This window comes from Colias philodice, chromosome 19 (genome assembly GCF_061535455.1).
Source record: "Colias philodice isolate Cphi_HAF_F1 chromosome 19, ilColPhil1 Martin Lab GWU primary, whole genome shotgun sequence".
NCBI lineage: Eukaryota > Metazoa > Arthropoda > Insecta > Lepidoptera > Pieridae > Colias > Colias philodice.
The window spans coordinates 8,315,365-8,329,630 of NC_143104.1; the positions used below are offsets into that span (position 1 = coordinate 8,315,365).

General features: G+C 33.0%; 1 protein-coding gene across 1 annotated transcript in view; it reads left to right on the forward strand.

The window, feature by feature from the left end:
* LOC149480081 (furin-like protease 2) overlaps positions 1 to 14,266 on the forward strand; it is a 224,507-nt gene that overhangs the window by 52,356 nt on the left and 157,885 nt on the right. The gene's annotated exons all lie outside the window — the stretch shown is intronic.

A 14,266-nucleotide genomic window follows, 5' to 3' on the forward strand; every position in this document is an offset into this window, starting at 1 on the left:
AACACCACTACGTTAAATTATTTTTCTACCAGCCATCTGATATTCTGATAACTTTTCTTTTTGCCATATCGATGTTGTCTTGTTCTATTGTCTGTAAACTCAATGCTTAAAAATAACTCACTAACTATAAATTTATATCAATAATTGCAAATGAAGCAAAAATACAATCTAATTTATGACTCGGCAAACTTGTATATTACAAATACAAACAGATTTTAAAGGGAAATGTTGGCTGTCACACCATGTGACATAAACAAGCCACACTCCATCCTATATAATAAAGACCTTTTATCGTAATATCATCTATTTTCCATTAGCGGGAATAATTTTATTTTTTCTACTTCCTCGTACCTTATCAAGCGTCGGAAATTTAAGTAGAAACTCGACGTCGGTCAGCTGGAACTCTGCCAACAGGAATACTTGTGGCAGGTCAGTAAATTAATATCACCAAGCTACATGATCCAACCCCCGTCTTGTATACATAGTCAACAACATTACCCATAAAAAACCAGCAATGGATGAGCGCATATTTCTATTTTACGTCCGATCTAATGCATAAAATTATCATTGACACTATTGCACGCCTCATAAGCGAAGCGTTGAGGTGGGTACTACTGTCACTTCGCGCAAAACATCTGATTTTTCAAACTTAAAATGTCTTTATGTATCATACATTGCACTTGTAAGATAATACATACACACACATATTAAGAAAAAACACTATTTTTAACGTTCATGATATTTTTGATGTCATTTTTGTTATTTAAACTAGTTAAAAAACAGTTTAAAAAAGTTCTGTCTTGGACGTCCGTGTGTCTGTATGTGCGGATCCTTTTTCTTGTTAACACGATAGCGACCGAAATACTTTACTAATCGAGTCTTTTTTTTTCTCTTACGCTTGAGTATGCTCAGGAATAGAACCCTTTCATTTTTCAGGGTCTGATTCGATGTGGTTTAATTGTTATTAAATAAACAAAAATAATAATTAATAAATATTTATTAAAAAAAAATTATGAGGCGTGCACTTTTGGATTTTCCAAATTATTTTTTTATTCGCACTGAACGGTCGTAGTTTGTTTGGTCTGTGTTGTGAATTGTTATGTTTTGTTAAAATGACCATGATGTTTTTATGGGTGGTGATTATTGCGTAGTGTTGTGTCATTGTTTATATTGGTCTATGTTGAAAACTTTCTCTTTGCACTTTACTATTATAATATTTCATTGCTATATTGTGTGGTTCGTTTAAATTGGCGCCAAAACGAATTACTGTATATTTTATGAATAGTGTAAACTCTCTCTTGTAAACTTTTAGTCAAATCGATTAGCAAAGTAATAATAGGTATGTCATAATACATCAGAAGAACATCCAATTTCATTTTTACTCGTCGAAAAGTCTTTACAACTGGTATGGGCTTAAACATTGATCATGTACGAACAAAAAGTGGGTAGGTACCTGATGTAGACCGTAGACGGGTTAGAGCTGGCAAAGGAAGCTGATTGCATGCCCGGTCTAATCAAGCGTGCTGTGCTCTATGAATATCCGTGTATCACATTGGAATGGGCACTGGGTACATCGTATTACGAGTGCCTTGATGATTTTTTCGATACAAGTCGAAGGTAGATTAGCATCCAGGCTCATGTTGATTGTGATATTGGACAATTTAAAATTTAGGTATGTTACAATATTGATTCTTTATTGATTAACTGACTGTTACCTGATGGCCTGGATCGATGTTTTCTACGTTTGAACAATCATAAACATGTAAATATGTAAAAGTTATTGCTTCGTGGTGATTATTATATTAATGTATAGATAAGTAAAATAATTGGAGTGTGATTCCTAAATAACCTCAACAATATTTATTATTTAACCGTGTTAAAACTTTTAGCTCTTTGTTTACTTTGAGAGAGACAATATTATGAAGTCAATCTATTTTACTAAGGAAAATAATACATAAATTTAATACCAATAATTTATTATGTAGGACAACATTGAAATTATATAACGAATAATTGAAACGACCTTTATACACAATGAACAAAACAATATAATATTGTAATAATTAGATGTGTGCGTAATTAATTGTATAATATAAGGTTTCCTTTGTAGTCATCGCTCTAATAATTTTGTATTTGATGCAATATTCTCTTAAATTAATTTAAAACAATAGGTACATTATATTGTATGGAGTAATTACTGCAGCGTAATAAAAACTTTGTAAATTAAAAAAGGTATTTCAAGGCTGAATTGTTATGTAATTAGTTTAATCGACTCATCGTGTGATAGTTGATTAGAGGCAGATGTTAACTAAGCGTTTAGGTATAATTGGAAATCTATTAATTGCTATTTGTGTACTACGTTCTTTGTTATTCCATTGGAATATTTATTTAGATGTAGAATTGTTTAATCAGATTTAATCGCAGGTTAGTACATAAAAATATTCATTTTTTGTTCTATTTTGAGTAGACCGAGAATAGTTTTATCCTCCGATTAATATCAAATAAACATTAAGAAAACTTTGATATAAATTACGATAGCGCTTGTGAAAACAATTAAAACATTAAAATACTTAATGAAACATTATTATTTGTTAATATATTCATGCTAAGAATCAATTAAAAACCGATGCGCCATGAAAAATCTGTATCACCGATCACGTCAAGCAAATATTGGTTGGTAGTTAGTGGCAGTTAATAATATAATGATTCAGCGTTAATTTAAAACATATTCAATCAGTCTTCTTACTATTAACACGTAACGAGTTCGAGACTAGCTCACAAGGTCTCAGCGGAGCGGGTCAAGTGTTTTGGTCAGCCGTGTTCGCAATATTAAAGGCGTTGCGGGTAGATCGCTAAGTGCGCGGCTTGTGGAAAGAAATGCGGAATTTAATATAAAAAAATGTGTTAATAATACTGTTAAAAGGGTAGAAATGTACAGATTTAATTTTGAAACATGCTATAATGGTATATACGCTTGTCGTAGATCAGTCGATAGTACCACAAATTACGAGGGCCGGCGCTGATAGGTATGACGAAGAATGATTAAAAATGCGCTGCGCTGCGCTTCGCGATATCTGCCCCGAGCCCTAAACAGTAACAACATAATACCTACACCGCAGTTTAAAGGGACTGTAAAGGGCCCTGAATATGTGTAAAGTTCTATAACAAAAAGGGACTTTATTATTTTATAACTATATTATCTCAAAATGAAGAATCGTTTATCCTTTTTCAATTTAAAACATAATTAAATATTGCTCAATACTCCTTATAAATGCAGCCAATAAGGCCAGATTCAATATGAAAGCATTGTTCAGACTGACACTTAGCAGGCAATAAGTGTTCGTACGTAAGGAAGGCCCGAAGGGTCGAGTGCGTTGGTTAGAGTTTGTAATATTGGACTACCCTCTTTGGTATGGTTGAATAGTTAGATCAATTGTAATTTGCTTACACATGAAGGTGTGTGAAAAATTATATGTTAGCAGTTAACAGCAATTGTACGCCGGTTACACTTAAGTTTATAATCGAATAATCATTATTATTCGAATTAAAATTGTAAAAATAGAATTGTAGAGAAGATTGTATTTCTGTGTAGTTTTATGTGACTAAAAATTCCATTGCTGTAAAGAAAATTTTCTTTTCTTGTGTGCGCTATATTTTATTCTGAAGTAAGCGTTTGTGAATAAATTTATAATGAACAATTTTATTCAATATTTTCATTCGCGAATTCACGCTGTTAGTTTTTAATTTTCCAGCTATTTTCAAATCAAAAGTTTATAATGTAATACGCTATAATTATTTTATAGATATTATGACACACATCTTTCTATATGTTATTTTATTAATAGCTTTGTTAATTTTATCAGTGCGAATGTGTTTAAAAGCGCCATAAAAGTGAGTGTCGTAACATAACAGTATCTATTTATTGCCATTGCATAATTTGCGATAAAACCAAAGTTTAGCGTTCCGCGGTTTTTAAATTATCACAAACTGGAATGACACTAGTTAATTACGGGACTTAATGACGAATGAACGTTTACAGTTATTTTTATAGCGCATATTTGTTTTTATTGTTTAGTTTTATGTGCCGCTGTTTACATTGCTATGCGAAGTGTAGGTTCTTTTTATATCGTTGATAAGATTTTTTGAAAGTGTAAGTGTTCGTTGTTGACTTAGGTTTTTACTTATATGTTGTAGTAGATTTTAAACACGAAATAAATAAATTAACAAGAGTGAAAAGTGTATATTGTTGATTTTGTGATTTTCGTAGAGGCGCTACGATTTTCAACGCAGGTTTGTAATTTATTTTTTATGATGGTGGATTATAAGATACTTGATCTCATTTTATGTCCATAAAATTAAAATACGAATTAAATGACAAAATTTTCAGTAAACGGAAAAACGCGAAGCATGAATGTAGAAAAGATAAAAGCACATACGTAAATATTTCAAAGTTTTTTTTGTAGTTAAAAAAAAATTTAAAAGTTTTTTCTTGAATTACTATTATGATGCTTAATGAACATGTTTTGTCCGTCGCTTTTTACGTCTTTTGTCTAAGTTAATCACTAAAACAAGGAAATTGAATATTTCGTTGCTAATCATGATCATTCATTTGCGAGCGTGACTAAAGTCAATTGTCACGTATTGCACACGACATGGGACGTCACGCTAGCGTGAACGCATTATTGGAGCGTGACGCTGACACTTGAAGGTTAGCAGTTTTGTTTGAGTCATTGTGGCCACCTTGATTGTTGATCTTGCTCTTGACGGGCTACTAAAGGGGCTAATTGATATGTGTGTGTGATGGTGTAAGCACTTACTAATAATACTTAATACTGCATAAGCAATAGGTAAATTATAAAATTGGATGAGATTGTATAGGGATATGTAGGTATTAGATACCTAATATGTATAGAAATTATAGAAACGTGGTAAGTAATATAAAATGTTCTACTATTAGGAGTATTTATAAGACTTTTATTTTTAGGCGTACATTTTTGAATGGGGGAAATGTAGAGAAAAATGTCTAGTATTTTACTATTATTAAATATTAAGATCATCCGTATATTAATACAAGAAGAGTAAAAGTATTTTATTAAGGTATTTCCTAATAAACTAAATACATAGTATAATTTATTTATTGTTTTGTATAGGTATTGAATAAACAGTTGTGATTTTATTGATAATTTTGCCTCGCATTATTACCCACTAAGTTGGTAAGGAAAATCCATATTATTCATATTCTATATTTACTTCAAAGTATCCTTGTGATAATGATTAGGTAGTACTGGAAATAGTTTAAATATGCGATTTGTGTTTTTTTCTTATTAGGAAGTACCCGGTCGTCATTGCACGAATTTTATGTACTTGTAATGTTTATGAATCATCATTTATTTTGAAATTATAGTTGAAAAGTTATCTAATGTTATAACGATGTGGAAAAAACTTAAAAATATTACTTGAGTAAATCTAGCGTCTTCCTTTATTTTATATTAAAGATACGGCTGAAAATTATTATTATTAAATTTAAGGAAATTAATATATACATCTAAAGGGGCACCTTATTTCACGTCGTTATAAATTAATAATTGCTTCCGAGCCCTTTGTATTCATATTCCATAAATAATTATTCTTGTACTTAGTATAAAGCGCAAGAGACAAAATGTACTTTGTTTCACAGTACCGAGAAGACCAAAGTTCCAATTACGCACTTAGACAATTTCGCCAAAGTTACTTTCAAAGGCGTAAATAATTTGAGCGTGCGAAGTGCGAACAAATGAAGAAGCCGCCATTAAGGCCGTTTACCTCGCAAGAGGCGTCAACAGTTTAGCCGATATTGGGCTGCCCGCATCCCCAGCTATATGTTAAACTTTATCAATTATCGAGTAATGTGGGGAACTTTCTAAACACCCGAATACTTTGCTCGTACTCAGGGCTGCCACCTGTCTCTAATCGAAAAATAGTTCGCGAATAGGTGCCCTTTGTGTTGCCCGTTCAACATAGTTTTGTTCCCGTTTGTGTCGTTTTGCATGGTTAGTAGCGAATAATGACGAGGAAATGGAGTACAATATCGAAAAGGTAAAAGTTGGTAGGGTTGGGAGCGATTCTTCATATAACGTACATTGAAGTTTTTATTGTGTTTTCGTTGTTTAAAATTATGAGATTTAATTAGTTCAGTATTTTGTTAGAGACATGATATTGTACCTATAAAGTTTTCATAGATATAAAAAAATGCGGTTTTTGATGCACATAAAATTGTTAATTTTGTCAACCCTATATGGTCTCCGGGCCACTAGTTTTCAAACATGCTACCGTAATATAAGAAATGTTTTAGCCATTTCGCGCTTCTGGGATTAACGCGAATTGTTCACAAAATCTCTAGGTACTTCTCACTTATTAATAGAAAAGTTTGATAACTTGTTCTTGTTTCTGTGGAAATAGTGATTTCTTATTTTGCCAGTAATGACGATTAACGACTGTGCTAAATAATGTAACTAGGGCGCGCTTTGAGACTTGCACTGTGTAAATCTGGAAATCGTTTCAAAGTTTTAAAAGTTTTAAATTTGCCTTTCAGGTCAATCGTTTCAAAGTTTTAAATTTGCCTTTTTAAAGTCTGTTTAATGTTATTACAAACGTCAAAGAAAATTATGAAGTGTTTACACGACATTATGGCTGCATTAATAAACACATTTTTTATGTGTATTTATTATAAAATGGATTAAAGTTAACTTTTCATGCACGTAGAAACGATGAAAGTAGTAATTTTATGCAGCGTGTTCCTTATAAGTGTAATATTATTTGCTTAATGTGCAGCGTTCTTTAATCGTATTAAAGCTGCTATTTGGTAATCTGGTTTTTGCTCATATCAATAAGGTTTTAATCGTGACTTTCCTATGGCCCAAACTACTTTCGCGGATTTACTTTCACTGTCCGTTGCGTCAATCCGTGATTCACCCTACCAATTATATTGTCCAATTGTTTGTATGGGCATTACGGTGTCTTTATTATTGACTTTCTAAATATAGTCTTTGTTTCGTTCTTTTTATACTATCTATCAGCTGGCTGCTTTGAGTAAATCGTAGTCTATGCAATAATTATAAGAAATACGGGTATACCTACTTTTAATTTCCTTGGATTTTATTTTTCTCACGGAAAAAATAAACTGAAGTGAATCACTTTATACTTTTTAATTTGTTTACTTTTACTTTTTTATGTATAACATTTGCGCGTTCGCTTTCACTTGCAATAAAAATTATTTGGGTTAGTTGAAATATAATATTATTACGTAGTATTAATTTTAATTATACGTTAAGATAGTAACTTTCTTTGCGGATTTCGCTGCATGTTGTAAATGAATTTATAAATTTAGGCGCTAATAAATACAATTAAATTATAATGGCTAGTTTATCAGTATTGAAGATCGAACGTAATGAATGCAATAACAAAACCTTTGTTAATTTGGTCACTTAGTGGTTACCGCACATTTCAAACGAGTGGAAAATTATATTTTCATATCGCAGCTCTCTGACACTGCCCGGGAAGGCCTTTGTCAGCTTATCAAATTCTTATCAGTTATTTTCCAAATTAAATACTATATTGACACATTGATGCGCATTTATTTGGTTTGATTCACGTCAAAGGTTTGTAGAAGATTTCATGTGCATTAAAAATTCGTTCAGTTGTTAAATTTAAATTGTTTGCAGTAGCATTAATAAGAGTATAATGTGTTGAATATAATGAATTGCATAATCTCGAATAGATAGCAAATAAAGCAATGGAGTACCAGGGCACAATAAATGGTGTGGAGCTGTACGAATCACCAGCCCCCCTAGTCAAGTGGCTTTCTGTTAGCGTAGCGTTCAATAGAATAGACTACGAATGTATGAGATTGACGTAACCTGTAGATACGTTTATCTACAGCCTACGTCAATCTCATACATTCGTAGTCTATTCTATTGAACGCTACGCTAACAGAAAGCCACTTGACTAGGGGGGCTGTTCTCCAATCTTGGGCTCGCCACCATTAGTCAATGTCGCTTTCGACTTTAACTAGTTTCGTTCGCAGCTATTTTTAAAATGGCTAAAGGATTTTAATACTTAAACGATTTTTCACGAAATTTTAAACTGCATTTACGTTTTGGATTTTTCAAATGGAATTGTGAGCGAAATAATAAATGATAGAGGTTATTGTTTTTAAAATGCATTTTTGCATTCTTTGGATCATAGTGAAGTTTTTAAGAAATTTTATTTATTAGGAAAAAGCTCTGTGTTATCAAAGGTCTTCTAAATCATTATTTATTTATTAATGAAAATGAATCAAATAATTCTACTCAATTTGAATATGAAATTAAATTGCAGTAATATTTCAATTTATTTATTTATTATTTATTTATTTATCTATTTATTTATTTATTTATTATTATAATTAAAACGGTATTGCACCAATTACATTAATTATAAAAAATTACATAAATTATATTACAAAAAATAAAATAAAATTAAATCAAATTACAAATTACATATAAAAAGAAAAACAATAAATTAATATATAATGAATTAATACAATTAATGGTTTCTGTTCCCAACACCAGCAATAAATATGATAAATTGATTGCTAGTATTAAAAACAAAAACCATTCAAAACTTTTCAGAAAAGCTCAAGCACGCCGATAACAACGAGCCCCATCCATCCGCGAACAGATCGCATTCGGGGTGGTTATTGAGGAGAGCATTGAGCGCAGTGAGAGCGCGTGGAATTGGTGATAAGGCTCGGGCTGTAGTGTGAGCCGGCGCCCGGCGGTATAGCAAAGAGCACATGCTTGCGCGCTCGACAGTAATTATCAGGCACAAATAATTTACACACCTCATCACTCAAATCAATAGCGTCAATTTTGCCACGCAGAATCTTGCAGACAAAGGCTAATTGATTGTATTTCCTACGTGTCTCCAATGAGTTGTACCCAAGACAGCCTAGCAAAAACATTGTCGGATATAAATAGGGATAGTACCCAAATTGATGCTTGAACAGGAACCGAAGGAAAGCCTTTTGGATTTTTTCGAGCATCAGGGTATATTTTCCCTCGTGTGTGTTCCATACACAAGAACTAGCCTCCAACTTGCTGCGGACCAGGGCTCCATATACAAGCCCTATGGCGCGTCCTGTTCGAAAATCACGCACATTCCGAAGAACAAACCCAAGCCGCCTAAAAGATTCCTTTGCCAACATTGCCACATGATCGTGAAATGTGAGCCCGCGATCAAATGTGACACCCAAGTCCTTAATTACAGTGCTTCTTTTAATGGATGTATTTTTGATCTTGTAATCAAAGTGTATCGGGTGCCTCATCCGACCGAAGGTCATCACAAAGCATTTCTCTATGTTAAATGCAGTTATAACACATTTCATCGCGTAAAAGCTTCTACTGAAACCAGCATTTCATTATAACTAGCACTGTATCAAAAACATTGTAATGCGGTATTCACACACGTCTGAGTTTCGCCTAATTTGGGACCTCGTACAAAGTGAGGAGCATAACTTGTTAGCTTATTTCTGTTAATTGAACCTAAGCTGGGTACGGTGTAGTTGGGAACTTGTACGACGTGTCAATACCAGGAGTGGTTAACGTCACACAATTGTACCGGTACAAGCTTAAGTTGTTGGCAATTCGGTAATTCATGGGCGACGGGCGTGGAACATTCGAGAAACGCAAGCGGTTGGTGCATATAATAATATGGGGTTTCGTGTTATCGACTCTATATTATCTATGATCGATTATTGAAGCGTATTAGATAGACGTAATTGTCTATTTTTTACAGTTAGATAATAGTATTAAAAAATTTTGAAAACCCGACTGAAAGGCTCACGAAAGGATCATCGAGAGACAGGAAGGTATAATTTTAATATTTTGTTTTTATTTATGCTATACTTTTGGAATATGAATGTCAATTTTACGGGGTTAATTTAATAAATAATAAATACGTCGCATTAGAGTATATACATTCTATGTTAATACGGACGTTGTAAAGTTATTTCACTCACTTTCAATACCAAGCAAAGCAGAGATAGTATTTCTATTTAAACAACTACATTGCAATCTCGATGCATAATTAAAAGCGTTACTTAACTTGTAAGCGATGGCATACTGAACGTACCCACTCGAATTTATGTTGTTCAGTGCAGTTTCAAGTTTGTGTACAGTTAGGTTTAGTGTAGAGTGAACTGATCACTTCAATTAAAGTGCTATGAATTCGTAATTAGTATCGATTGCTATGTTCGTTGTAATCTTTTTTTTATTGGTATTTCTTTTGTCGGTAGATATAGGTCGGGCAATGTGGGACTAAATATGTACCTAGATACAATTGGATTTCAATTATAAGCAACAATAAATTATATCACTACATAGTATAAAACAAAGTCGTTTTCCCTGTCCCTATGTCCCTATGTCCCTTTGTACGCTTAAATCTTTGAAACTACGCAACGGATTTTGATGCGGTTTTTTTTAATAGATAGAGTGATTCAAGAGGAAGGTTTATATGTATAATAACATCCATTAAATAGTTGAGAAGTCCTGTTATTTTTGTGGTTTCTAATGTGATGTCGTAAAAAATTACATTTTTTCCGCTTACATTGCAAACGCAGGCTGAACCCTACGAGTTTTATCAAAATAATGTACTAAGTATTATACACATTGAAAAGGTCTACAGAAAAGTCCGCGATGGTATATGTCTATCTCTTATGAATAACCCACAATAACTTTTTTTTGTCATTTACTTTTTACGACGAATAATGGCTAATTTTCGATGCGATTTTAACCAATACAGCATTAATCCTTAACCAATTAAATACCTTGAATACATTGTTCATTTAATATAGATCTATATGGCCCTTTACACCGTATGATTTAAGTGAATATTTTCGAAGATATTACAGATTTAAAAATTGCGGGACGTAGCGTTTGCGGCTGTACCGGCCGGCCACCCGCCACCCGGCTATACTGTATACAACGTTCAGTTTTTCTGTTGTGTATTTAGTATCAGCATTGCACCCGTGCGAAGCCGGGGCGGGTCGCTAGTATGTAATATAATATTCAACATATAATATTATATAATATATGTTGAATATTGGTGTAATGTGTGGTATGTGCGTATTTGCCATTGACATAATTCTTCTTATTTTACGTTTTAACAAATTCCAATTCATTGACTTTGTCAAATGTGGTTTCTGTTTTATTCATGTTTTTATTTTTAGTGAACATCATTAACTACGGTTTTATGATAATGTTTTATTTAAGTAATTATGCAATCGTTATATTTATACCAAATGAATGAAGATATTGCGTGACTGCATTATAATGTATAGAAGTTGAAATGGAACCATTCGTTATACAAATTGTACCTATTTAAAGAAACCGAGCAGTGCAATTTATACCAAAGACTGAAACATGAATCAATTGTGCGGATTCTATGAAAGTAAGACCAGTAGGAGATACATAAAGTGAGCCGTATACAAAATATGATCATCATAATGAGATTTTATATTTATATTTAGGTATAAAATTAAAAAGCTTTATCAGTCATAGCATTATCCAAGCGGTATTATAGCGAGGCAGGAACGCTCGTCACGAATTCTGCTCTGTTTCGGTTTTTCATATAATCCGCAATGATTCTCATCAAAATGCATGTTATTCATAAAATAAATTTTTATTCAATTTTAATAAATCCCTCGTTGTATAGCGATTGAGACGAGGGTTCATTTAATTTGTATGCAAAAGTTTTACGTTTTTTTTATTACGGTACCTTATTTTAAAAGTGCTCTCGTTTTTGAATAAAAATGTGATATAGCAGGGCACAACCGCACTTTAGTAATGCACGATGGATGGACGGTAAATTGAATTTAACAGTTTTTTATATAAAATTATTATTTTAACTGAACCGTGAATTGTTTTAACGCTCCACGAGCGTGTCAATGCCCATTCATTTATATTGAAATTTGATATTTTGCTTAAAAATAATATACATAAAAGCGTGCATTAAGACACATTAATCTGCATTAATTAAGCAAACCAATGCATGACGAAATGCCTAACATTTACGTATAGCTAGAGTTCATTTTCCGCAGATGCAATTAAAGTCATAGTCGCGTCTCGCATCAAATAAAGCAGTTTGTAATATGAAAGCTCGAATGCACCAAATGAACGTTCACTTGGAGGACAATTTGCTCGTAAAAGGCGCTGTGTGCCAATTACAGCGCTGATTGAGTGCCTGAGTGCATGCGGCAGTGATTAAAGCAAATCGGGAAATAGGACATCCGATGCGCTCGCAGCCATTCCTACTTTGTTTTCGTTATCAATGTCAATTTTAAAGCGCCTCGCTTATTGCGCTCAATGCTTGAGATGTCGGCTTAAAATTATAGGAATACAGGCGGCTGTAATATGTAAATCTGAATGATAAATGACACGGTGAGCGTATTGAAAATGACATAACGTAGCGTGTCTGGTGTCGGGGAAATGTTATCCTTCCGCAATAGATGGCGGGATATAGTGACAATTTGTAAGTTGTCTTTCAATTGAGACCGATATGTTTACAACTGCTATAAGGAGTTATTGCCGGTTCATTCATACGTGATTCTGAAGTAGATATTAGAATATTCCTTGTTCGGATGTGCTTTATAGGTACTATCGATGTTTGTACGTTGTACTAATATGTGATTGAGTGTGTTTTAATACATTTTGAAAATAAATAATCATTACCTGATCGATGGCTTGGTTCAATTGGTATACATATTATTGAATCCGAATTTTCAAACTGTTAACAATTAGAGTGAAGTTCTTTTATAACTGCAGAACGTCTCTAATTCTCAAACATTTGCATCGGTATTTTTCTAGAATGCCATGCGACCCGTTACCTTAAAATAGTTGAGACATATCGAACACGAACATCTCAACATGATTGAACAACACCGTTGGCTTTGTAGCTCCGAATAAGATAACTCATATTTATTGACCCGTATCGCTACAACACACGATATAAAGACGTGATAGTTCAGGCAAAGCGAACTACTCGAATAATTTAACGGTAACTAAACTGGATGAAAGGTAACCCATCTTTCGTCGGTTATTCAGGTATAAAATTGCCCGACCTCGATCTACGGTTTTATTGAGCGATAGTCGAACCTAAATTGTGGGGGAGTCTTCCGTTTTATCTGGATTAAACGAGTTTTTACCGGATGGTAAATAGGGCGAGATTTTTTACCTACTTTGAAAAAGAAGCGTATTATCTATACGACTTGAATATGTGACTCTAATATTACTAGGCTACTAGCAAGCATAGGTAGTATAATTCGTCGTATAAGACAAGTCTATTTGTTCAGCTTTCTTTAAGATTGTAAAGTTTTACGTGTGTCGAGGAATTGAGCAAAGCGGCGGCTTTAGCTTTACAATCTTATCTCGGGGTATTTTTATTTTATTTCTAGTGAATGTCTGCGACATGGATCAATGTTCTGTTTTGTTATTTGTAAAAATATGTCGAGAGAATTTGTATTTTCTATACAGTTTCTAGATTGTATATAAACTTCAGAACTATACTAATACTATCAGACGTCTTTGTATTTCATTATAAATCAGCCATATTTATTTCATTAATTATTTGGTAGATTTCGGATTACAATATTTGGAACTACTACCTACCTACGTGATACGCGATTTCTTAATTTTTTTTTCTTAAATCACCTGTTAAGTCAGGCTGTTGTATCTATCATATTTAAATAGATTCTCTATTGAACTCTATAATTTGACTAGCCTACCGTTCGCAAGGCTACATGTCGGCATGATCCCGCGGGTGAAATATAACTAATAAGTAATGTTCATATCGTGTTTATTAATGAAGATCGAACCGCTACACAGGGCCTTAATTAGAAACACCTGAGCTACAGTGCGCTGGTTAATTATCGAGTAATCGAGACCTACTTTACGTCTAGATGTTGCGCTTAATTAAGACTTGAGGCTAGGTTTTGTTAGGTAAATAATGATGCTGTTGTTTGCTGATTTTTTTTTTGCTGTTTGAACGGAGTTTGTTGGTAGATCGTAGATATTGTTGACACTGGAGCATCGCTAGGTATTATTATATGATATTGTGAATAGACATTTTTGAGAACATCCAAATGGAGTATTTTAAAAAGATGAATCTTAGTCGAAGAATCCACGACGTTTAGGTACATAGTAGGTAAGTATTTTGTAAAATAATTCAATTGAAATTTAAACGTTACGTAAGA